At 44.5% G+C, this 25441-nt stretch overlaps 1 long non-coding RNA gene across 1 annotated transcript in view; it reads right to left on the bottom strand.

Annotated features, from left to right (window-relative positions):
- The window catches only part of LOC128325751 (uncharacterized), a 54702-nt gene extending 29644 nt beyond the window's left edge, over nt 1-25058 (bottom strand). Inside the window, exon 1 of the long non-coding RNA XR_008307599.1 lies at nt 24901-25058. This is a non-coding gene — a long non-coding RNA (uncharacterized LOC128325751). The remainder of the gene's footprint in view (nt 1-24900) is intronic.
- Between the last annotated feature and the right edge of the window lie 383 nt (nt 25059-25441).

Here is a 25441-nt window from a genome sequence, read left to right as displayed (position 1 = left end):
TAGTACCTCTATCTCCCCAATCAATATAAAGAAGAAAGATTGTTTCCTTTTTGATATTATAGCTGCACATTTTGCTGCTGGAATAATATGATGTCAATGGGAGAATAAGAACATCATTAAATCTATCCCATTGAATTCAAATTGATGTAAAATGTCTTATCTTTTGTGCCCCAAATGACATTAGAGCATTTGTTAAAATTGTAAACATTTTATATTTCTGCTTTAATGATAATTTTGGTCTGCTTTACATTGCTGTTGTTTTCCTTTAAAAACATATTGCTGCTATTGCCTTTTTAAAAGGTAAAGTGTGCCGTCAAGTCAATTTCAACTCCTGGAGGCCACAGAGCCCTGTGGTTTTCTTTGGTAGAATACAGGAGGGGTTTACCATTGCCTCTTCCCCTGCAGTATGAAATGATGCCTTTCAGCATCTTCCTATATCGCTGCTGCCCACTGCTACAATTGGGGGTTCAAACCAGCAACCTTCTGCTTGTTAGTCAAACACTTCCCCACTGCACCACTTAAGGTAACGTTGCCCTTTTTAAACATGCATTTTTTTTAACTTGTGCATTTAAAACCAGGGATATCATTTCAGATTTCAGTAGAAGAAGGGAGATGAGCATCAGTAAAGGTCCAACGGTCCATTATGGATTTAACTCAAGGTAACATTGCAGAGAAAAAAGAAAAGTGTACATATTGTGTTTCTGTCTTGTTTTGTTCATGTGTGTTTTATACCTCACATAGCCACCTTTTTTTAAGGCAAAGGGATTTTTGCCTTTGGCATTTGCCAGAGAAAGAATACACTTCACAGTGATGCTTCTTGTTCCGACTAGTGATGATATGAACAAAACCCATTTTCTATGTTGTATTTGCTGGTAGTGTAAATGTGAAGGGGCATTTGGGCAAATTTGTGGGATGTGAGATAGATAAATTATTAAGAAGTTTTTGAGACAGCTTACTGCTGGTTGGCAGCACTTGCGCCTTCCTTTTTTCCTTTTAACCCCCCCGCCGCCCTTTTTGGCAACTCCTCTTTAGTAGTGGTGGCAGTGGTTCCAACAGCAGTGAAACAGCAGCAGTGAAGTGTGTAGATAAGAGTGATTATATATATATTAAAAAACACTTAGGGGGGAGAACTAGAATCTGTACACTGGAACATCATAGTACTCTGGAACATGGTAAACAATTTTTTACTTTGCTTTCTGTGACTTGTAAAACACAATCTGCTGCCTGAGGACAATGCATTCACCAAACTGTGTGCTTTCTCTCTTGATAACAACTAAACACTTCTCTCATGATGACTTATGGATTTCAAGGTTTCATTATTATTTTTCCTATACTTTGAATAAAACTACTTAATTAGGAAATTATATTACATATAAATCACTGTATTTTTCTCTTTATATTTAAGATAAATTGACTTTCTCTCTCTTCATGTGCCTTCTCAGATTGGGGAGGTTGGCAGCCAGAAAAAGCCATAGATCGCAGTCCCTAGAATCGTGGATGATATCTTCTGTGTCAATTTCTAGCCATTCTTTCAGGTCATCCATCCATCCCTTCCTCCTCCTTCCTCTTGATCTTTTTCCTGCTAGCTTTACTTCTGTTATTAGTTGTGGTATTTGATATTTTACTCCTCTGAGGATATGTCCACAGTACTCCAGTTTACATCTCTTGATTGTCTCTGTTATTTGTTTATGTGTTTTTGCTTTTTGAAGTACTTCTTCATTTGTTGTTCTGCTGGCCATTTAATCTTGAGAATTTTTCTGAGCTACCACATCTCAAAAGCTTCCCATTTTTTGTGTGCTTCTTTCTTGATGGTCCCAAGTTTCACATCCATACCGGAGAAGAGACCAGATGCAGCATGAATCTGAGTTGCAAATTTAGTTTACTCTCACACAGAGGAAGATCTTCATTTGGTTAAATTTTGTTATTGCTTGTCCTATGTGGCTTCGGATTTCTTTTGTTCATTCATTATCATGATAACAGTTTTTCCCTAGATAACAGTAATTTCCTAACTTGATCTAGATTGTTATTATTGCATTGTATTTTGAGGGAAAATCTCATTTTACTTATGCACATTGTTTTAGTCTTTTTTGCATTTATTTTAAGGGCCATTTCTTCGCTTTTTGTTGCTATTTCTATAACTAGGTTTTGTAGATCTTCCTGGGAAGAAGCTAAAATGACTGTGTCATCAGTAAATCTTAGGTTGCTACTGTTGACACCATTTAATTTAATTCCCTCCTCCCTTTCAACTAAGGCACCTTGTATTATTTTCTCTGAATAGAGATTAAAGAGTATGGGAGAGAGGATGAATCCATGTCTGACTCCTCTTTTCACATCTATCCTGTCTGTTTCTTCTCCTCTAATTTTTATTTTTGTTTTTTGGTTCCTGTATGTATCCCTTATTATGGTAATATCTCTTATATCAAGTCCTATTCTTTATAACATCTCTAGTAGTTTGTCATGTTTGACTCTATCAAATGCTTTTTCACAGTCAATAAAGAAAAATGGGTATATACATCTCAAGTGCTTTTTCAGCACTTTCTGTTAGGGGAAAAATTGCCTCCTGTGCCTACCCCTGATTTGAATCCAAATTTCATTTTGCCAATCAAATTTTCAGTTGTCTTGTATATTCTATTATGTATTATTTTAAGAAGGTAAACTGCTTGTGTAGTTTAGGAGGCTGAGCATTCTGTGCTCTGAACATTTATGAGTGTGGTCTCTTGGGAATGGGTACTCTTATTGATCTGTTGAAATCTTCTGGAGTGCTACCATTTCTATAGATGTTATTGAAAAATACAGTTCTTTTATTCCTTCATCTCCTATGTTTTTAATTATTTCTATTGGTATTCTATCTGGCCTGGTGAATTTGCCTTCTTTGATATTATTTATAACATGTCTTATTTCCTCTTCTAGTATTTCTGACCCTTCTGCCACAGGTGCTATATTTCCATTGACTCTTTCATCCTCATATAAGGTTCTGATATATTCCTCCCATTCACTCTTTATTTCTTCCTTGTCAGTTGCAATGTTTCCATCACTTTTCTCTAGGCATCCTGTTCCGTATGTGCATTTCCTTGTCATTACCTTGATTCTCTTGTGGAGTTCTTTGGCATTATGATGTTTTTGCATCTCTCCATACTTCATCTTCATCCATTTTACCTTTACAGCCTTGATTTCTTTTTTTCCTTTTGTTGTTGTTTTTGTAGCCAATGATTTTATCTGTGATCTCTATAATTATGTCTCTGTCTTTGTCACTGTTCTTCTACATTTTCAGTTTATGCTTTATAATTTTTTGTAACCCATGATTTTTTAAATGGACTAACTTTTGGATTAGTAAAATTATCTTAGTAAAATGAACATTGTTCCAACATAAATAGAATTTCATTTTGCAGATTATTTCAAAGTATACTGTATATAAAAATGATCATTGAATTTGAAATGAAGATACATAATAGTTGCATTTTTACATACGGGAAAAGTATTTTTACATAATACTTTGTAAAACGAGTACATACGTTAAAGGCTATCATGGGCATACCATGAATTTTTACAGTTCTCATGTAAGGCTTTTGATAAAGGTCCCTTCATTAAATTTTCAATGGAAGCCACAGCCTTCAAACACTACCTCCAAAGAAGATACTCTGATCCAGTGAGAATACTTGTGAGAAAATGGTTTGAGGACTATTTCATAAGACTGCAGTCTGCAGACTTTAACCTGCTTATTCTACAGTGGTCTCTATAATTCAATAGAAGCTTGAGTTCAGTAGGATATTTTGTTGTAATTTAGATTGAGACTGAGCAGGGCCTTGTTTTTTAAATTCTGTCTTACAGAACTTAGAATAATAAAGTAGTTAACCCCCTGCTTGATGTAGGAAATCCAGAGCTAGAGCACCCTCAACAGACTGCTCTCCAGCGGTGTTCCCTCTAAGGTGTGTGCACACTTTTTTTTTGATGTCCGCTCATTTAATTTTACATCCTGTTTAGAATGACTCAAGAAGGTTCGCTCTGAATATACATGCACACACATTGCCTTGATACTGCTGCCCAGAACAAAACTCATTCTGCACACAGATGAAAAAAATTAGAGAGAACACTGCTCTACATCCTTTGACAGATGACCTCCAACAAATGTCCACCACCCCACTAGATAACTAGTTCTATTAACAAATTGCTCAGGGTCAAACCATTGTTTCAGATCTGGATTTGTTAACTAACCACATTTGGAATAAACACTTTTCTCAAGAACAGACTTTGTCTAGGTAGCTGGATGACATGAGCACTAGCTGGAACCCCTTCCCATGGGGGACTGGCCAGAAGCTTTCTGACACAATTTGTTCCCTATGCCCCAACTAGGCCTGGGACACTGCACAATAATTCCTTCAAAGAGCAGCAGAATGGCACAACCAGGCAAACCTAGAAGTCCAGTTGCAGTATGCTATGGTGATCTCATTTTATAGCGGCCCTGCTTGAGGTCATCCCAAACTTCATGCAAGCACAATCCATTAAACAATTAAACAAAGTTAAACATTAAACAAAGTTCCCAAATCTAACCCTACAGCATACTAGCCCAGTATGCACAATAGGCATACTGACTATTTTATGTCATCCAACTACCTTGCCAAGTTGTGACATTACAATAACCAAATAAAAAACCTCAAACGACCACTAAGGCCAAAAATCCCCCAGATCAATGTGTAATCATAATGGAGATCAGAATTTCCTAATGGCCCCCATGACAGATGACCAGGGAAGTTATCATAAAAAATGGGAGAGTTTGAGACCTAACTTTTACTGCTTCAACATAAGATGGACACCCCGTATACACCCCATTTTTGTACCTCTTAGACACACTCTTGCAAGAGGACACTCTCTCTCAAGTTACCATGCAGATGCAACCAATGGTTCCAGAACTAAACCTTGTGCCCTCACTGCAAGACACCCCCTTTCAGCAAATGCTAAAGAGAATGCCACATTATATTTGTTATTGTTTTAAAATGGAATTAGCTTCTTCAGGAGTATTGGGTCTATTCTCTGTGGCAGAAATATTAATAATGATGATAATACAAAGAATAGGAATACAAAAAGAAGCCTGCTTCCACACATGGTTCTTCCTTGCTGGATCAAGGAGTAAGTTATATGTTCTCACTGTAGTCCTGTTTAAGCATGATTAAAAGTGGGGATGTTGTACACACAACATCTCTGAGAGGGCGCTATGAAGCCCTACATGGTGACATACTTAGACACTCTGACTCCCCACCCCCACCCCACACACTCACTATGGTTACAGTGTTTGTCTGCAGAGACAGATGCTGTATCCAATCTGCTGATATGTTTCTGGGCAAAATACAAGGTGCTGGTCATAACCTACAAAGCCCTAAACAGCTTGGGCCCTGGATATTTAAGAGAACGTCGTCTTCGTCATGAAACCAACCACCCATTGAGATCATCAGGAAAGGTCTGTCTGCTTTTGCCACCGGCTCGCCTGGCGGCTACTCAGGAACGGGCCTTCTCTGTTGCTGCCCCGAGGCTTTGGAATGTTCTCCCTAGTGAAATAAGAGCCTCCCCATCTCTGACAATTTTTAAAAAGGCTTTAAAGACACATCTGTTTAACCAGGCTTTTAACTGATATTGGGGCGATTCTCACAACCAACAAGAATTGGGCTAGGAGAGCCTAGCCTGATTTTTGTTGGTCATAAGAACCACTGGGCTTGCAGCCAAGCCTGGTGGTTCTTGAGCGGGTAACCCGCTCGAGAACCCCTGCTAAAAAGCAGGTTTGCAGAGCAAGCGCTCCAGCAAACCTGCTTTTTAGGCGCGTGAGTAGCCATGGCGCAGCTTCGCACCATGCCTACTCATGAGTAGACCCCCGACCAGAAGGCAAAAATCCGCCTCCCGGCTTGGGGGTCTCCCCAGTATGCCCTGCGCACTCGCGCAGGGCATACTGGGGCTTGTGGGGGCCACACGGCCCCCGCTCCCCCCACCCCCCACCAGCTCCATCACGGAGCCGACCATCGTGTGGGCGGCTGATCCAGCCGCCCAGGGCTCCCTGCCCGCTCGTGAGCGGGGAGAGCAGGCTTATCCCACTCTTCCCGCTCACCGGTAAAAACCGGGTCTCACAGATCGTGAGACCCAGTCCATTGTTTTAATGTTGTTTTTAGAATATTGTTTTTTAAAATTATTTTTAATTTGCTGTGTTTTAAATTTTGTTTTGTTGTTTTTAACTAATGTTTTATCTTTGTTTTTATCTGGTTGTAAACCGCCCAAGTTTTACGTACGTTTTGGGCAGTATAAAAGTATGTTAAATAAATAAATAAATAAATAAATAATAAAATCAGTTTTTATTATGGTCAAAGACCAGCAGAAGAAAAACAAGAACTAATAAATAAAATAATATAGAATTATCCATGCAGATTTAAAGCTAGATGCATCACTAAAACATTATAAAGGTCATATGGTTTCTTGGTGGGATCTACAAGCTAAGACAAAAAATTTGGTTACCCTACATGTAATGTCTGTTTATCGTTTAAAAGTAACAAAACATAAAATTCCTCTGAATTATCTGGAAAATGTTTTAACAAGAGTGAAATTAACTTAATACTGAAGTCACTATAAAATATACAATAGAGTAGAAAATGAGGTTCTAACAGCTCCGGCGCTGCAAGAACAGGTATGCTACATAAAAGGAATATCTTTGTACCTGCCCTTCAAAAGTGCAATGGAAGGGCATTAAAGTGGGCTCTGGAAAAGGCCCTCCAGTATTTATGCCCATCCAAGATAGTGAAATAATTGGCCAACTTAAAACTATGATTTTGCTTGAGGGCTTTCCCTGGGAGCTTTATTTAGGTCACTCAACAAATGCTATATCCATGGGCAGAATATTTCTGTGAACAGCAGCAGAATAATCACACCCTGGCTCAGAGCAGCACATTAGACCAGGACAGATTCCTGCTCCTCTTTGCCAACCACAAAGGGCCATTTTGAGCACCTCATCACCCCAAGTCATTCAGCATTTGAGGCTGCTAAGCTCCTGAAGTGTGGGAAGTCACAATCATAGCTTCCCCACTTTTCAGATCAGCCCATGGGTGCTCACCAATAAACCATTCACCTATTCCCTGCTTGCACTGAGCCTGCCCATTATGACCTAACACCTGTCTAGAAAAGGAAGGCAGAATGGAGTAGGCAATAAAACTTCCTGACTCTGCCAATCTGTCAGGAAGCAAAACATTCGTACTTGGATGACCAGCAAAACCCATTCTGTGTCTTTAGTGGAAGGCAGGGGATCTGTAGAAATGAAGACTCAGAAGTCACCAGGGAGGCACTACCTAATAGTTCAACAAGCCCCTTTCCTGCCAAGCCCTGCAGCAATCAGCACTGCCATATTCCTTCCCCAATATGGGGGAAGGCTAGGTGTGGCAATATTTCAGCAACGGTATTCCTAAAGTATGGTATTCTTCATTACCGTACTTGACTTACTTGTTGGGAGTTGGGAGTTGGGAGTCTGCCAGACCCTGCATTGCAGGGTTCATCAAATTTTATTTAAAACCTCAGAATACAATACATTATATTCAAGAGATACAAGGAATACGAAGATCATGCTACACCATAACAAAGGTAAGTGAAACCAAGGTAAGTATGGATTCATCAAATAATACATCACAATAACAACACATCATACAGACATTACAGGCATTACATCATACTAATTCAGCAACAATACCACATTACATTACACTAATGTCTTCGTTGACTATGGGGCACCTATCCCAGTGGTGGTGGGGAATAGAAGAAGTAATGTTGGCAGGTCAGCGGGCCGTCCCAGGGGAAGGGTAGTCAGGACATGGGCAGGGAGGTGGGGTGGCTGTGGTCTGTAAGGATAACATCTCCCTTACCAGGGTCCCTGTCAGGGTATCGGATCATATTGAATGTGTGTACTTGAGTTTGGGGACCAGGGATAGATTGGGACTTCTGTTGGTTTACCGATCGCCCCGCTGGCCAGCGGAATCCCGTACTGAGCTCACGGACTTGGTGGCGGAACTCACGTTGGAGTCTCCCAGAATCTTGGTGCTGGGGGACATCAATGTTCATTTCGGGACCAATCTGTCTGGGGCAGCTCAGGAGTTCATAGCTGTCATGTCCCCTAGCTATGACAGCGAGGAAGAAAGGGAAGCTGTCGGCATTTCAGCCGAGTCTGGAATGTCTGAAGGGCAGAGCCCGACTGCAGTGGAATTAGCTGACGGTTCAGAACAGACTCAACAGCCTGAAGCAGCAGAAAATGTCAGCGACCAATCGGGGGATGATTTAGGCATTGGAGCTCCACCGACGCCACAGCAACGCAGGTGTTTCAAACGCAGGTCACAACTGGAGGCGGTGCGGAGGAGCAAGTGCCTGTTATCGAAGGCTGACAAGCCGTAAATCCTGACACCTGGGAGCTTTCGACTGGCTCCATAAATTGGAGCCTCTGACTCCCACTCATTGCTGAGTTTCAACAATTGTCATTCACCCACAGCAAGCAGCCGAGCCGTGTACTTCGCTGGCCTTGGGCCAGACCTTGACAATAGCAGCCATGACAACAATGGGCCTATCCCAAGCGGTCTCTGTACCGACGCATATTGCAGGTCACACACTTGATTTGCAGGTCACATCAGGGTGGTGTTCCATGGGTGGGGACTCCTGTGATTTCACCATTGTCATGGACAGACCACCATATGGTTAAGCCTGGAGTTACAATGACTTCCCACCTCTGCAAGGGCGAGGGGCCCATTAGAATGGTCCTCCTGAAGAGGTTATTGGATCCATTAAAATTCCAAGAAGCCTTGGAGGGATTTAATGTTGGCTTTGCTGGTGATCCTGTTGATGCCCTGGTTGAGAATTGGAACAACTTGCTCACCAGGGCAGTAGACACGATTGCTCCCAAGCGTCCCCTCCGACCCGCTTCAAAATTGGCCCTTGGTATACGGAAGATCTACGGGGGCTGAAGCGGCAAGGTAGGTGACTGGAGTGCAAGTGGAGGAAGACTCGATTCGAATCTGACAGATTGCAACATAGAGCATATCTGAAGATCTATGCTCAGGCAATACGTGCGGCAAAGAGGCGGTTCTTTTCTGCCCGTATTGCCTCTGCAAATTCAAGTCCAGTGGAGTTGTTCAGGGTTGTGAGGGGATTAGTATCTCCCCCCCCTCCCGAACCAGAATTTGGAGTCATCAGTTACCCGTAATGATGTGTTTAAAGAGTTTTTCGCATATAAAATCTCTCGGATTCGGGCTAACTTAGATGGAGACTCCACAATTAATTTGATGTCTGGAGGTGCCCAACAACTCCTCTTATGTGACGACTGGATCGGTTTCAGTTTGTGACTCCTGAGGATGTGGACAAGCTGCTTGGAGTAGTGAGGCCTACCACTTTTTCTCTTGACCCTTGTCCAACATGGCTTGTTCAATCTATCAGGGAGGCTGTTGTAAACAGCCTGGTGGATATCATAAATGCTTCTCTGAGGGAGGGCAGGATGCCTCCTTGTCTTAAGGGGGCAATCATTAGACCTCTTTTAAAGAATCCTGCATTAGATCCTTCGGAGTTGAGCAATTATAGGCCTGTTTCCAACCTCCCATGGCTGGGCAAGGTCATTGAGAGGGTGGTGGCCTCTGAGCTCCAGGCAGTCTTGGAGGAAACTGATTATCGAGAACCATTTCAAACTGGTTTTCAGGTGGGCTCTGGGGTCGAGACTGCCTTGGTCAGCTTGATGGATGATCTCCAATTGGGAATTGGCAGAGGAAGTGTGACTCTGTTGGTCGTTTTGGATCTCTCGGCGGCTTTCGATACTATTGAAAGCCATCCAGCCCATCACCGACTCCAGGCAGGCATTTAGGGAGGTTATGCCCTCTCCCGATGATGCTGACATGGAGAAATAGATTTGGGTGTCATCAGCATACTGGTAGCACCCTCCACCAAATCTCCTGATGATCTCTCCCAGCGGTTTCATGTAGATATTAAACAACATTGGAGACAATATGGAGCCCTGGGGAACACCATACAAAAGTTCAGATTTTGAAGAACTGCAGTCTCCAAGGGACACCATCTGGAACCTGCCCGAGAGGTAGGAGCATAACCACTGCAAAGCAGTGCCTCCCACCCCCAACCCCCTCAGACGCTCCAGAAGGATACTATGGTCGATAGTATCGAAAGCTGCCAAGAGGTCCAGGAGGACCAACAGAGTCACACTTCCTCTGTCAATTGCCAACTGGAGATCATCCATCAGGCCAACCAAAGCAGTCTCCACCCCATAGCCAGCCCGAAAGCCAGTTTGAAATGGGTCAAAATAATCAGTTTCATCCAAAACTGTCTGGAACTGTGAGGCCACCACCCTCTCAATTACCTTGTCCAGCCCTGGGAGGTTGGAGACAGGCCTGAAGTTGTTCAAGTCCGAGGGATCCAGGGTAGGCTTCTTCAGAAGCGGTCTAATAATTGCCCCCTTAAGACAAGGAGGCATCCTACCTTCCCTCAGAGATGCATTTATAATCTCTACCAGGCCTTCTACAACAACCCCCCTGCCAGATAATATAAGTCATGTTGGACAAGGGTCAAGAGAACAGGTGGTAGGCCGCACAATTCCAATCAGCTTGTCCACATCTTCAGGAGTCACAAACTGGAACTGATCCAACCTAATCACACAAGAGGAGTCGCTGGACACCTCCACATCAGACACTGAGGTAATTGTGGAGATGGAGTAGAGGTCCGAATACAAGAGATTTTTTCCACAAAGAATTCATTAAACACATCACAGCGGGTAATTGATGGTTCCAGATTCTGATTCAAGGGAGGAGGGGCACTGACTATCCCTCTCACAACCCTGAACAACTCCGCCAGATATGAACTTGCGGATGCAATACGGGCAGAAAAGAATCATTTCTTTGCCGCATGTATCGCCTGAGCATAGGTCTTCAAATGAGCTCTATGTTGCAATCTGTCGGATTCAAGCCAAGTCTTTCTCCACTTGCGCTCCAGTCATCTACCTCGCCGCTTCAGCCCCCGTATCTGCCTGTTTTAGATGGGGTCACACTTCTCCAAAAGGAACAGGTTCGCAGTCTGGGAGTACTTCTGGATTCACATCTCTCCCTGGTTTCTCAGGTTGAGGCGGTGGCCAGGGGTGCTTTCTATCAGCTCTGGCAGATACGCCAGCTGCCCCCATTTCTCAAGATCAATGACCTAAAAACTATGTTACATCTGCTGGTAACCTCCAGGCTTGACTTCTGTAATGCGCTCTACATGGGCTGCCTTTGTACGTAGTCCAGAAACTTCAGTTGGTTCAGAACACGGCAGCCAGGTTGGTCTCTGGGTCATCTTGGAGAGACCATGTTACTCCTTTACTGATGGAGTTACAGTGGCTGCCAATAGGTTTCCGGAAAAAATACAAAGTGCTAGTTATAACTTACAAAGCCCTAAACGGCTTAGGCTCTGGGTACCTAAGAGAGCGTCTTCTTCGTTATGAGCCCCACCGCCCATTGAGGTCACTTGAGGAGGTCAGTCTCCAGTTACCGCCAACTCGTTTGGTGGCTACACCGAGACGGGCCTTCTTGGTTGCTGCCCCAAGACTGAGAAATGCGCTACCTGCTGAGATACGATCCTCCCCATCTCTGGCAATTTTTTAAAAAATACCTGAAAACCCTTCTTTTCACTCAAGCTTTCTCAGCTTCCTAAATTGTAGGGGTTTTAATTTCTGGTTTATTTTAAAATTCAAAACCCGATTTCGGGGTTTTTAATCACTGTAATTGTTTAATTGTTGTTTTAAAATGTTTTTAAATTATTAATTGTTATATTGTTTTTTAATTTGTTTTAGCTCTTTACTGTTTTATTAGTGTGTTTTAATTGTAAACTGCCCTGAACCATTTTGGAAGGGCGGTACACAAAATCAAATCAAATCAAATCAAATCAAATCAAATAAATAAATAAATAAATAATGTGACTTTTGTGTGACCTCTTAAGGTCTCCCTCAACTTTTTACCTCAAAACTAAATTAATCTGAAAGAGCAATGAAAAAAGAAATACCACCAGCATGCTCATGTGATAGGAGAGGAAAGTGCCTTGGCCCACTTCCAACATTTCACCCATTTAAAAGAAGGTGAGGTAGCTTTCGTGAAACTGGGCAGTTCTCTCAGTTTCAAATAAATGAAAATAGAACTGGCTGCACAGACCTTCTCTCCGCAGCTGTTGACCATCCTAAGCATATACAGTTCCTTCCTCCTCTGAAAAAACAACACTTTGAGCGTAAAGAGGCTATGAATCTGGACAATTGAGCAGGGTACCTTAATGTGGAACCACTTCTTCCTCTCTTGACCCTGAGGCCCCGTGTAGTGATCAAGCAGGCCCTCTCGGAACAGATATCCTCCCAATTTTGTTTTTTTCAAATCTGGCCAATTTAAAACATGGGGCATCCCCTTGCACACCACTTTAGAGGCCAGGCATTCCTTTATTACATGTGCCGTGGTTGTGACTGGCATGTACTCAATACCCAGAACTGTGTAGGGCCATTTAAGGACATTAAATGTTCAGAGGCATTTAAGGTCTTCCTTAGACAGCCATGGTTGGCCCTCAACATTGTCACACACCTTGAGGTATGCGTTGCAATTCCCGCAGGTGGTGCAGAACTGAAGAATCCCTGAAAGCCAGGATCTGGAAAGAAATGTCTCCAATGTAGAACAGCACTGAGGCGCACTCCCTCTTCCTCTCTCTATGCGGGTTCAGAATCTTTTCCTCTAGGACTGTTGGATAGATGCTGTTACAGACTTTCCTTGCCAGTGTTTCAAATTGTCCTTTCACACTGGTTGCAGGTATGGCCCATCAATGGATATGTAATGCTGCTTTGCCCAGGTATGTTGGTAAAGTGAGCTTCATTGCTGCCAGTATTCTGCTGGGGATTTGACCCACCATCTTGTTCCCCACATGGTGTGCAGCCACCTGCCATCCCATAGATGCAATATTAAGTTGCTCACCATGGCTCTGGAGGGATCTTCCTGGAGATCCACCACATGTTTGAAATTCATTGTGACAAAAGTAGGCAGCAGGCATGGATCCAGAACCAGCAGGTCCAGGCCCCTATCCCCGGGAGTTGTGAATGAGACTGCTCTGGCCAACAGAAAACTGTCTGTGCCATACAGGAAATGGAAGAGGGTGTTGGTCACCTTCCTGATGTTCTTGTTCTGTGGTGGATAAACTGCTGCAGGACCAGAGCCAATGGTAAATAATAGGCTATGAAGAATGCTACTTTTAAAAAGATGTTTAATTTCCATGGTCTACACGACTGGAGATGGGATAGTTTTGTTGTCCCACATGGTCCAGTTATCTCTCCACCCTTCCTTGACTGTACCAAAATACACTTAGAGGATTATAACATTGGGTACTCCCCCCTCTGCTTCACCAATTACTGCTTGCTCCCACACCCAATAAGATATGAGACACAAGTATATGGTAATGAAGGGCCACAATTTATTACTCAAATAAGAGGCAGATGTTAGATGTGATTGGCGCTCCACCCCCACATTGAGGTAACTAATCAGGGCCTTGCCTAATTAGTACTGGCAATGCACCTTGGATCCAGACAGCCCCCAATGCTTTAAATCAGAGACTGCCCTTCTTAGCCAACCTAAGGCCAGATCTCTGCCCTCAGCAACACCCCCAGAAGCTGCCAAGCTTTCCAAAGGGTGTCACCCGACAGAGTAGAGCATGCAAGGTCAAAATTCCCTGAGCTGCCACGTCTCTAAAGAACAGACCTGCCCATCTAATAGCCAAACACTTACCTGAAGGTGCTCACTGAAGTTCAGCCATTACTTCACATCACACTGTTCCTGCCAAGCAGGGGTTAGCCTAGCTTAACCCCCCACACAACCGATCAGCCATGCAGTGCAGCAGCCAATCCCCGCCTCAGTTCTTCTAAAAAAATCCATGTGCCTAATGGCAACAAGTGGACCCCATCACCCCTATACAACTAGCAGCTGAAAAAACATTGTCTGGATGTTCCAAACACGCTTCTCCTAGGAACTCAATGAACTGGGACAGGGCAACATCAATTTTCCTATGTGCTATATCAATCCACGCCATCTCCAAACCCTGCACTGCAACAGTTTGGACCAACTCACAACCAGACTCAGGAACTACCTCTCGACCAATCGTATGTCCTTCCGGGCCCTGTGAATAAGGGACAGCCCTGACTGTATAACTAACTCTCCCCCGCAAGTGAAGCAGCAAAATGTCAGGCAGAGAGTGAACCTCCAAATATTCCCGCAGCATGGGCAAAAATTGGGCAAAGAACATACCCCTTTGGCTGATCCATGAGATCAAAGCCCACCTCCCCAGTCCTAGCTGCATTCCAGGCTTGCCCCCACATGCCATCTTGTGGAACCAGAACACAGTGGAGTGCCCCAGGATGAGGACTTGGACTCACTCAACCAGCTTCGCTGCTCCTGCAAGGAACAGATGACACTAGTAGCAGTACTCAATAATCTCAATGAACGTAGAGCTTATACACACCTGAATGCCATCAGCCAATCCACTGAATGGCAGCACCAGGAAAACCTAAACAAGAAGCTGCAGAGGCTGTGCCAATGCAAACAGAATGTAAGGAAAAATGCACAGTAGAAACCCTAGCTGTCACCAGGGCCCTACGCACCACAGCCCAAATTTGAAACTGAGACCAAGGCCTCCCATCCGCGTGCACAAAGAGGCACCTCTCCCTCGACCCTCTCAGGGCCACATAGCGCTCAAAAGCCCCAACCGGGCAAAGTAATAGGTTGTCAGCACGATGCAGCACAACCACATGCCCCCGGCCCCTCTGATCAGTTCTGGAAAAACGCAACAGCGACTCAACAGAACCTGACTGTAAAACTAGGTCTCTCCCCTGCAATACCCTGTTGGAGGGGCCCACTCTCCCTTTGGGAAAAAGCTCACTAGCCCTAAAGGTCCCAAAGAAGGCCTGTAGGTAGCTGCCTGGAATAGTGCTGACTCATAAGGGGATGAACAAATGTTGTCGAAATGCTCAATCACACCCTGTACGGCCTCGGGGGAAAGGGGCCTACATCCATTGAGTTTAACTAGTTTTTCCCTACTGATCCCACTGGGGCTCGACCTAACCAAGTATGCCCCCAAATGCTCCTTAGAAATAGCCCAAGGAGACAACCAGAGCTGCAGGCCCTCCACCCCAGCAACCTCCCCCCCCGAGGCCCCATACTGCAAGGAGTCGCCGCTCCAGAGACTCTCTTGCCCTCCCAGCTCCATAAAATGCTCAGCCCCCGCTGAGGAGGCCTTACGATGCCCGCTCTGGCCGCTTACCCGCTGTCTGCCCCTAGGCCAGATGCCACCACTGCGGTCGCGATCAGCCTGGAATTCCTCTGCCACCATCCATCTCCCTAGATGGACAGAGGGAGAGGAATGCCAGTGGCCACAGTGTGCGGCAAACCACACCCCCTTTGGTCCCAAATGGGCTCCATTCAGGACTCATGCCTTTGCAAAGGAGGGTGGGGCAAATGGGCCGTGCTGCTCATTCGAGCAATGACAGGCTTGATTCTTCCAGATCTAGTGGGGCAGTCTTCCACTTAGCCCCCACTGGAGTAACACACCTAGTCAAACACATGCTCTTTTTTGCATTTATCACTTTTTTGCATTCATCACTGTGCTAGACGCCCTTCTGTAAGCCATCACCACTGCAGCATGCTCTTGCCGTCGGAAGGCTTGGTTGAAAAAACATAGATGCTTCTGCATCTCCTGGCTCACCTCCTGTACTTCCTGCAGACTCTTCCCTACCTGACTGAAAAGAAGAACGCTTCGATTAAATACCCTCCAGATGAGGATTAGAGTGCAATAATCTCCAAAAGTGGTCTAAAGCAATTACATAAAGGAGTGGGCTAAGAGGACATCCCTGTATCAGTCCAGACCTTAACTGTATTGGTTCCCCTCTGTAACCATTAACTAACGGTGTCACTGTAGTGACTTTGTACAAAGTGCTTAGGTAACCATGAGGTCACCCATTCATATCCTGCAGTCTCTGGCACAGATCTGATGTGCAAGTTCCTTTGGTGGATACTGTTCAAGAAGTGCAGCAACTGAACATGCAAGAGTGTTCTCAATTGTCTCATGAGATCCCCCTCCACTTCACCAGCATATCTTTACTGCAGTATAGGATCCATATTCTCAACTCAACAATAGAATTTATAAAGAGATAGATAAAAAAATTGCAAGCAATGAAGTATTGAAACTATTTTCAGTATCCTTAAGTTTGTTAACTTTATTTTACTATTGCTTATTATTTGAAGTACTACAGATTTATAAATGCACACCAGATCACTTTTCCTCATGAAATCTCCCAGGACTCATTATCTTGCAACGTATGTCTTTGAGGACACATTTTTAAAGACAAGGGTTAACTTGCAAAACCAAAATACCTGGCTGTCGAAGAAAATTAATAATTTATAATAATAATTTAGTGAATAATACATATGCTAAATGATGCTTCTTCTGTCCCTAGCTAGTTTATTACTATCCCAAGTTTTTCTCCCTTTATTTGAAATTATGTGTGAATGCCGTATATCATACCAGGTGACTTTGACCCTGGATTAAGATCAAGATCAAACTGTACATCATACAAGAAGACTTGACCCCTAGGCCACCCAAGCCTGGTCCCCCCCACACACTTTTGTTCACTAGACTATGAATAGTGGTTTCAGTCATGTTTAGGCAGAATTATACTATATGAAAAATAAAAAAGGCACAGATAATCTTTAATGGCTGACACACTGTGCAGCCTTATGGGGGTGGAGCAAGAACTTCATTCTTGCAAGAAGCAACTTAACGAACAAAACACAAGGCTTACTTTGCAGCGCTGGGCATGCAGAGGAGGAGGGGAAAACAATTGTTGCTTTTCTCTCCTCTCCACAAAAGCCATTTTCATGTGCAAAAATATGTCTGTGAGGGCTACAGTACATGACCTTATGGACATATTCCTGGAAGCAAAAAAAAAAGGGGGCTTTTGTGGGGAGGAGAAAGAAGTGAAAATCAGTTCCACTTATTTATTTATTTTTATTTATTGTTAAATTTATACCCCGCCTTTCATTAAGAAAATCCCAAGGTGGCTCACAATAAAATTTAAAAACAAGATTTTTAAAATATTGAGCTAAAAAATATAAAACAAATCTGATTAATTTATTTTTTTTTAAAAAAATTAAAAAACCACACCTGCCCAGCACTGTGAAGCAAGCCTCACTAACTGTTAGTTTAACCATTTCTTGCGAGGACGGAGCTCTTGTCTTGTCTGTCTTCATAAGGCTGCACAGCATGTCAGCCACTGTTTCTTCAGTTATTCCAATAAGATTGGGTGGTTGGAAGGATTTAGAAAGTAATACATCATGGATTTGATTTTTGACCCTGCAATTTCTGGGCCTGAAATCCCTTCCAGTGCTGCTCCCAATATCATGACTTACTAGGATGCTATGAGGCCCCTTTCTCTTCTTTTGCTTCCTTCCTTCCACAGTGCTGCCAGTGAACTATCCCTTTAGGAGGAAACCAAGCTTCCTCCTCTATTGCCTTTCAATGCAACGTGGCCCACACATTTTGATGGGGATGCTACCATTTGCCCAAGATTTTCTCTCCCCCAGCCCTAAAGGCCTGTAATCCCTATTCATACTTCTATAGTATGGAAACTTGTATTCTTTCTTTTCACAGTGCTGAATAACAGAAGACCATGTGTGCCTAATTGATACTGGGGAGTCAAATAGTCAGGGTCCCTATCATCTGCTCAGATAAAGTGGCAGTCCTGTGCAATGTACCACCATAGGCAGTTCCGAAGTGTCATCTTATGAAAAAATTATAGAAGTATCATATGGAAACTCTGCTAAATGCACAGGTATTGAAAAAAAAATTGTGCATTTGGCTCCCTCTGCCCAGCTGTAACATCTAAGATAACTTACCTCATGTTTTGACATCAAGGTATTCTGTGTTTCCCTGTGCTCAGACTATAGCATTGGCTGCCATTAGCAAGAGGGGTGAGAAATGAGGAACATCATAATAGCATTATGAACTCATAATGTCAGGAAAAAAGATAAGTTCTACTATGGAGGGATATTAATGTATGGCTGCAGGGGTGTAGCTATAATTGAACATGGCCAGGACAAATGTCCCCAGACCTCAGAGGGGGACGGGGCCTGGCTGGATATCAGCTGCTCTTCACTCTCTCGCATGAGGAGTATATGATCGTATTTGCACAGGAGCGAGAGAAAATGTTTGTGGAGATCATTTTGTTTCCCACCATGTCTTCATAGTTCTTCTGCAGCAAATAAACCTGGGGAGAGGAGGGGAAGGTAAGGGAGGGGGCTCAGTGGCAGGGGCCCATCTTCACCTCTTGTCCCAGAGCCTTCTCCAAAGTTGCTCAGCCCCTACATGGTTGCTTTTTCTGTGGCACGCACATATTTAGCAAGTTGCCTCATTTGGCCTTTACGTATTGAAATTTAGACTAGGCTTTATGATGTCAGATTAGGTAGAGAGCTCCAAGTTATCTTCCAGCCTTTAAAATAAAAGGCAAAAAAGCGCCCCTCTCCCAGCTATTTAATTTCCCCTTGCACAGTGGCCATAAACAAGTAGAAACCAAATCTGTTTAATAACACACCACAAAGCACATTAACCTCTCCCAATATAATGCAATGTCAGCACTAAGGGTATGCCTTCCCTCAGGGGGAAATTTAACACAAAATGTGCTTTGAGTTGCAGTTATAAAACCCGCCTTTTATGCACTTTCTACAGCACTTTGGCAAAGTAAAGGTCAGATAATGATGATGTTTACTTATCTGTTGTGATTTCCGCATTGAGCCTTTCACTGTGCTTGAGAAATAACATTTAAACGATCAACAAAACCCTACCAGCTGATAGGTGACATTATCCATATGTTTATGTTTATGAAGAGGAAGTTGGAACATGCAAAGGCCAAGATTAAATTATCAGAAGGTGCAATCTACTCGAGAAACAAATTTGATTCAGCAGATTGGGAACAAAGGTCTTATATAATACATTTAATGGTAAGAGTGTATGAGATGCCTCCCTCATAAATGCAAGTATTGATCAGGCAGATCACATTCAAAACATGCCAAATTATACCTTTTATTCATTTTTTAAAAATGTAATTTGACATGTGCTTAATGCAAGCATAATTTTAATTTTTTTTAAAAAAATAAAAATACTAGGCCTGATCTGGAACTCTTCTTTCATTTTGTGTGTGCTTTTTGTGTTAACACATATGTCCCATTTTGGCAGTTCTTGGCAGTGGTGCCCCTTGGACCGGACTTCCAAGACTGCCGCTACAGATTGCCGCTTGCACCATGTCGGGCAGCTGAGCACGCCGGTGAGACTCATGTGATGGCTGGGCCCCCACTGCTCGATCCCTCCCTCTCTCCCTCCCACCAGCCAGCCAGCTGGGCTCCATCATTGGAGTTGGCGCACACAGTGGTGGCAGCTGGTAGGGCTGGGCAGGGCGAGGGAAACTGCTGGGCAAACAACAGCTTCCTCCCCAGCTGACCATGACTTGAGGCGGCGCGGGGTAGAAATGGTCAGAGACCGGAGAAGAAGAAATGTGGGGAGGAGGAAACATGGTGGTAGTGGCAGCAGCCGCCACAGCAGGAAGACAGGCTGGACTAGCTCCTGGGGCAGAAGATTCGCTGCTTGCCCCTGCTGCTGGCACATTGCTCCCCCCACCCCACTGCTCACAGCTGCCAAGTGCCAAATAAGAGTTTCTTCACTGTGTTTCTCCCCCACCCCTGCCATTGCTGGGGCTGGCACTGGCACAGTCCAGACAGGCAAGGGAAAAAGAGGGGAGAGTAGCAGGACATTTCCTCTAAACACATTAGTGTTCTTTTGATGTTGCTCTTTTCAGTACCATGTTTTCTTCTTTTTCTTCTTTTCTTTGACTGTCATGGGTTAGGGGTGTGCACAAAACTGACTGGCCAAACAGGACCCGAACCAGACCAGTTTGGTTTTGCCACCCCATCGACCCCCACCCTAGTTCAGTTGGGGGGGAGCTGCAAGCCATTTTGACTTTTTTTTCATATTTACACCCTTCGGGGGGCTTCTCCAAGGCCACAGGGAGGTTCCTCGTCCCCCCGTCAGCCTTCCTGATGCCAAAATTTGCCTGATTCGAGTGTTCTTTGGCCCGTGCTGGGCCTTCCCCCCTCGTGGAGGCCATTTTGGAGGCACATGAGCAATGGGCCTCTGCATGGCCTGGATCCAGCCACACAGAGGTCCATTGCACATGCGCAGTGGCCTCCAAAATGGCCACCATGAGGGGGGGAAGACCCAGAACAGGCCGAAGAACATGCAAACTGAGCTATTCTTTGCATCAGGAAGGCCAGCAGGGGTAATCTCCACCCTCCCTTGCAGTCTCAGAGAAGCTCCCCAAAGGCATTAAGTACTAATTTATTTGTGGATTAGATTAAAATGGCTCACAAACCTCCTTAACAGCTGGGAGGGTTGGGTCCAAGGTTGAGTTGAATTGGGGGTGGTTCAGCTCGGCTTCACACCTTCAAACCGAACTGGTTCTATATCAAACCAGTTCTATATCAAACCAGATTGCATACCCCTATCATTTATTTATTATTTATTTATTATTAAAAAATCCATACCACCCTTCCAAAAGGCTCAGGGCGGTTTATATTAAAACACCATTAAAATCAATTAATACTTAAAACAAAAATTATAAAGCATAAAAATAATTAACAATTAAAAACATCGTAAAACAACAATTAAATAATCAGAAGAATTTAAAAACAAGTTTATAAAAGCTGAGAAAGCCTGGCTGAAGAGATGTGTTTTCAGGTGTTTTTTGAAAAATGCCAGAGATGGGGAGGCTCGTATCTCAGCAGGGAGTGCATTCCACAACCTCGGGGCAGCAGTCGAGAAGGCCCGTCTCTGTGTAGCCACCAAACGAGTTGGTGGCAACTGGAGACAGACCTCCTCAAGTGACCTCAATGGGTGGTGGGGCTCATAGCGGAGAAGACGCTCTCTTAAATACCCGGGGCCTAAGCCGTTTAGGGCTTTATAAGTTATAACTAGCACTTTGTATTTTGCCTGGAAAACTATTGGCAGCCACTGTAAATCCATCAACAAAGGAGTAATGTGGTCTTTCCGAGATGACCCAGAGACCAATCTGGCTGCCACATTCTGAACCAACTGAAGTTGCCGGATTATGTACAAAGGCAGCCCCACGTAGAGTACATTACAGAAGTCAAGTCTGGAGGTTACCAACAAATGTACCACTGTTTTGAGGTCATTGATCTCGAGAAACGGGCACAGCTGGCGTATCAGCTGGAGCTGATAAAAAGCACCCCTGGCCACCGCCTCAACCTGAGAAACCAAGGAGAGATGTTGATCCAGAAGCACTCTCAGACTGCGAACCTGTTCCTTTTGGGGAAGTGTGACCCCGTCTAGAACAGGCAGATCAAAATAGTCTCTAGAGTTCCGACCCCACACAATAAGTACCTCCGTCTTATCTGGATTCAACTTCAGTTTATTCTCCCTCATCCAGCCCATTACTGCTTCCAGGCAGGAATTTAGGGAGGATATGCCAACTCCTGAAGAAGTTGACATGGAGAAGTATATCTGGGTGTCATCAGCATACTGGTAACACCCAGCTCTAAATCCCCTGATGATCTCTCCCAGGGATTTCATGCAGATGTTAAAAAGCATTGGAGAAAGTACGGAGCCTTGAGGGGCACCATACTTAAGCTCAGATTTTGAAGAACAGTCTCCAATCGACACCATCTGGAATCTGTGCGAGAGGTAGGAGTGAAACCACTGTAAAACAGTGCCTCCCAACCCCCAACCCCCTCAAATATTCCAGAAGGATACTATGGTTGATAGTATCGAAAGCCGCCGAGAGATCCAAGAGGACCAACAGTGTCACACTTCCTCTGTCCATTGCCAATTGGAGATCATCCACCAGGCTGACCAAGGCAGTCTCCACCCCATAGCCCGCTCGAAAGCCAGTTTGAAATGGGTCCAGATAATCAGTTTCCTCCAAGAGCGCCTGGAGCTGAGAGCCCACCACCCTCTCAATTACCTTGCCCAGCCATGGGAGATTGGAAACAGGCCTATAATTGCTCAACACTGAGGGATCTAACGCAGGCTTCTTTAGAAGAGGTCTAATAATTGCCTCCTTAAGACAAGGAGGCATCCTACCCTCCCTCAGAGAAGCATTTATGATTTCTACCAGGCCGCCTACAACAGCCTCCCTGCTAGATCGAACAAGCCCTGTTGGACAAGGGTCAAGAGGACACGTGGTAGGCCTCACCGCTCCAAGCAGCTTGTCCACATCATCAGGAGTCACAAACTGAAATTGAACCAGTCAAATTGTATAAGAGGAGTTGTCAGACACCTCCAGTTCAGACATCAAATTAATTGTGGAGTCTCCATCTAAGTCGGCCCGAATCCGAGAGATTTTGTCTGCGAAAAATCTGTCAGATTCGAATCGAGTTTTTCTCCACTTGCGCTCCAGTCACCTACCTTGCCGCTTCAGCCCCCATAGATCTTCCTTATACCATGGGCCAATTATGAAGCGGGTTGGAGGGGATGCCTGGGAGCAATCGTGTCTACTGCCCTGGTGAGCAAGTTGTTCCAGTTCTCAACCAGGGCATCAACAGGTTTACCAGCAGAGCCAACATTAAATCCCTCCAAGGCTTCTTGGAATCCTACCAGATCCAGTAACCTCTTTGGGCGGACCATTATAATAGGCACCTCGCCCCTGCGAAAGTGGAAAGCAGTTGTAAGTCCAACCTTAACCAGATGGTGGTCCATCCATGACAATGGGGAGATCGTAGGAGTCCCCACCCACGGAACACCACCCTGATCAGAATAAAAGACCAAATCAAGCGTGTGACCTGCAATACGCGTCGACCCAGAGACCGCTTGGGATAGGCCCATCGTTGTCATGGCTGCTATGAACTCCTGAGCTGCCCTGGACAGATTGTTCCCAAAATGAACATTGAAGCACCAAAAGTCTGGGAGACTCCAATGCAAGTTCCGCAACCAAGTCCATGAGCACAGTAAGGGATTCCGTTGGGCAGCAGGGCGATCGGTACACCAACAGAAGTCCCAATCTATCCCTGGTCCCCAAACTCAAGTACACACATTCAATATGGTCCGATACCCTGACAGGGACCCTGGTAAGGGAGATGTTATCCTTATAGACCACAGCCACTCCACCTCCCCGCCCACGTCCCCTCACCTGCTCATCTACAGAATATCCTGGAGGGAGAAGCTGGGACCAAACTGGGCCACTAGCCTCCCCCAACCAAGTCTCAGTAATACACATCAGGTCGGCCCCTTCATCCATGATCAAATCATGGATGAGTTCTGATTTATTTTGGACCAACCTGGCATTGCAGAGGAGCAAGGTAAGGTTATGTGGGATGTTGGTAGTGCTCCCCGAGGTCAAAGAGCTGGCAGAACAGCCGGAAAGGGGGACAGCTATTAGATTTCTGACCACCCTTCCCCTGGAACAGCCTGCTGCCCTGCCAACGTTTCTTCTTCTATTCCCCACCACCACCGGAATAGCTGCCCCACATTCAACAAAGGCACTCCCTGCCTCCCCATCTCCAGACAAACCCACACACATTGCAACTTCAACCCAACCTTAGCACAACTCAGTCATGAGTTTCCTTTGCTCTCATTACCATATAGTCAGTTTGGCTGTGATTACCTATGTGACTTTGTTGAGCATTTCTGTTGAGGATGTTTTGAAGAACTTCATAAGTGACTTTAGTTAACATCATGGATGTTAAACAAAATCACATGGGTCACCAGAACCTGCTTTCAGGACTTTTCCAGGGTTCTGTTGGTCACCCTTTGGGCGGGGGGTGAGGGAATTTTGTCTGCCACCCCGATTGGCCTTAGGTGGATGGATTTTTGCCCTCATTGGAACAGAGGTTTTAGTTTTAATTCTATCTGGCTTTTATTTGCTTAATTTGTCACAACTTCGTAGGCATCGTTAGCTGGATGGCAGAAGAATGCAGGGCTGGGCAGGCATTCTATTAAGCAGGGGCTTCCTTTAATAATGAGGCTTTGCCTGGGGCTGTGGGGACCTCTAGTTACGCACTTCTGTCATGAGGGACGAGGGCAAACCTCTGGTCCTGGGGACGGCTAGCCTGCAGCTCAATTATAGCCAGTCAAATTATGGTTAGAGACTTGGATTCTTTGCCTGTCTGCACACAACTCAATAGGGGATTTAAGTTAACTTAGAATCTTCCATCCAGCTATCTCTATGAAGCCTTGTGTTCACTGTGTATAGTTATTTATTAATAAAGTTGTGTGGCCAGATGTTTTACCTGCATCATTTTATCCATAGCTTTGTATTCTGCCTCTTTCTTGTTCTCAATGCAATTAAACACCTGGGTGGGCAAATAACACCAGGAAGGACTCAGAAGAAGGAAATAGTACCAATCAGCATTATCAACTGCATTGAATGGGTTAACACTAAGGTAAATATTGAAGTTGTTCAGTTGAGCCCTTACGAGCATTCAACATATCCATAGAGGATAGGCCAGTCAATGGCTAGCCATTATGCTTAGATCAGCTTTGCATTAAATTGTCTCCTAATGTGGATATAAAACCTACTTTGGTTGCAGGTGTTATGTATGCCAAGGGGTGCTTTGGTTTCAAGTAGGGATGTGCAGAATCTTCCAAATTGGAATGGGCTATTTCAAGTTTTCTGAGCTTGGAACAGAACACCCCAAAAATGTGGGTCCTGTTCTGAGCTCAGAACATAATAAGCCCATTCTGTCCAGAACGTTCCATGTGTTCCAGCTTTTTTAAAAAAAGTTTAAGATAGGGAGGGTGGCGCTGGGGGATGGCAAGAGGTACCTTTAGAATTACATTAATCCAAGCACTTACCGGTTCCTTTAGCATTAAAGTTATTGAAGCTCTTACAGGTTCCCTGGCTTTAACATTAAAGCAATCAAAGCTCTTCTCTTACAACAACAACATCCAGGGCTGGCACTTCAAGCTGCCGCAGTGGTGTTCCAGCCAGCATCCTGCACCACCGTGGCATGTCTCTAGTTCACCTGGCCTCCACTGTTGCCCTGATGTTCCGTTTGGAAGGTTCAGGCCGTTTTGCATTCTGTTCTGAGCTCAGAATGGAAAGCTAAATCGGTTCCATGCACACCCCTAGTTTCAAGCTAGTGTTTATGTTTAGGACCATCCATTTTGTTTATTTCAAGATAAAATGAAAACCTCTCTGCATAAGATATTCCAGTAAGCAAATTGACTAGCATCAAACTCTACAATGTGTCCAAGGGCAGCCATTAACACAGCATCTACTCATGTTCCAGTTAGGGCTTGCTTCAGACTACTTACCAATAGAACCTGAGAACAGATTCACACTTCGTGCAGGTTGTTCAGCTATCAGCAGACCCATCCTTGTTGCCAAATGTGC

This window comes from Hemicordylus capensis, chromosome 5 (assembly GCF_027244095.1).
Source record: "Hemicordylus capensis ecotype Gifberg chromosome 5, rHemCap1.1.pri, whole genome shotgun sequence".
Classification (NCBI taxonomy): Eukaryota; Metazoa; Chordata; class Lepidosauria; order Squamata; family Cordylidae; genus Hemicordylus; species Hemicordylus capensis.
Note: the sequence above shows the minus strand (reverse complement) of the source record. Positions and strands in the feature narration are given on the sequence as shown.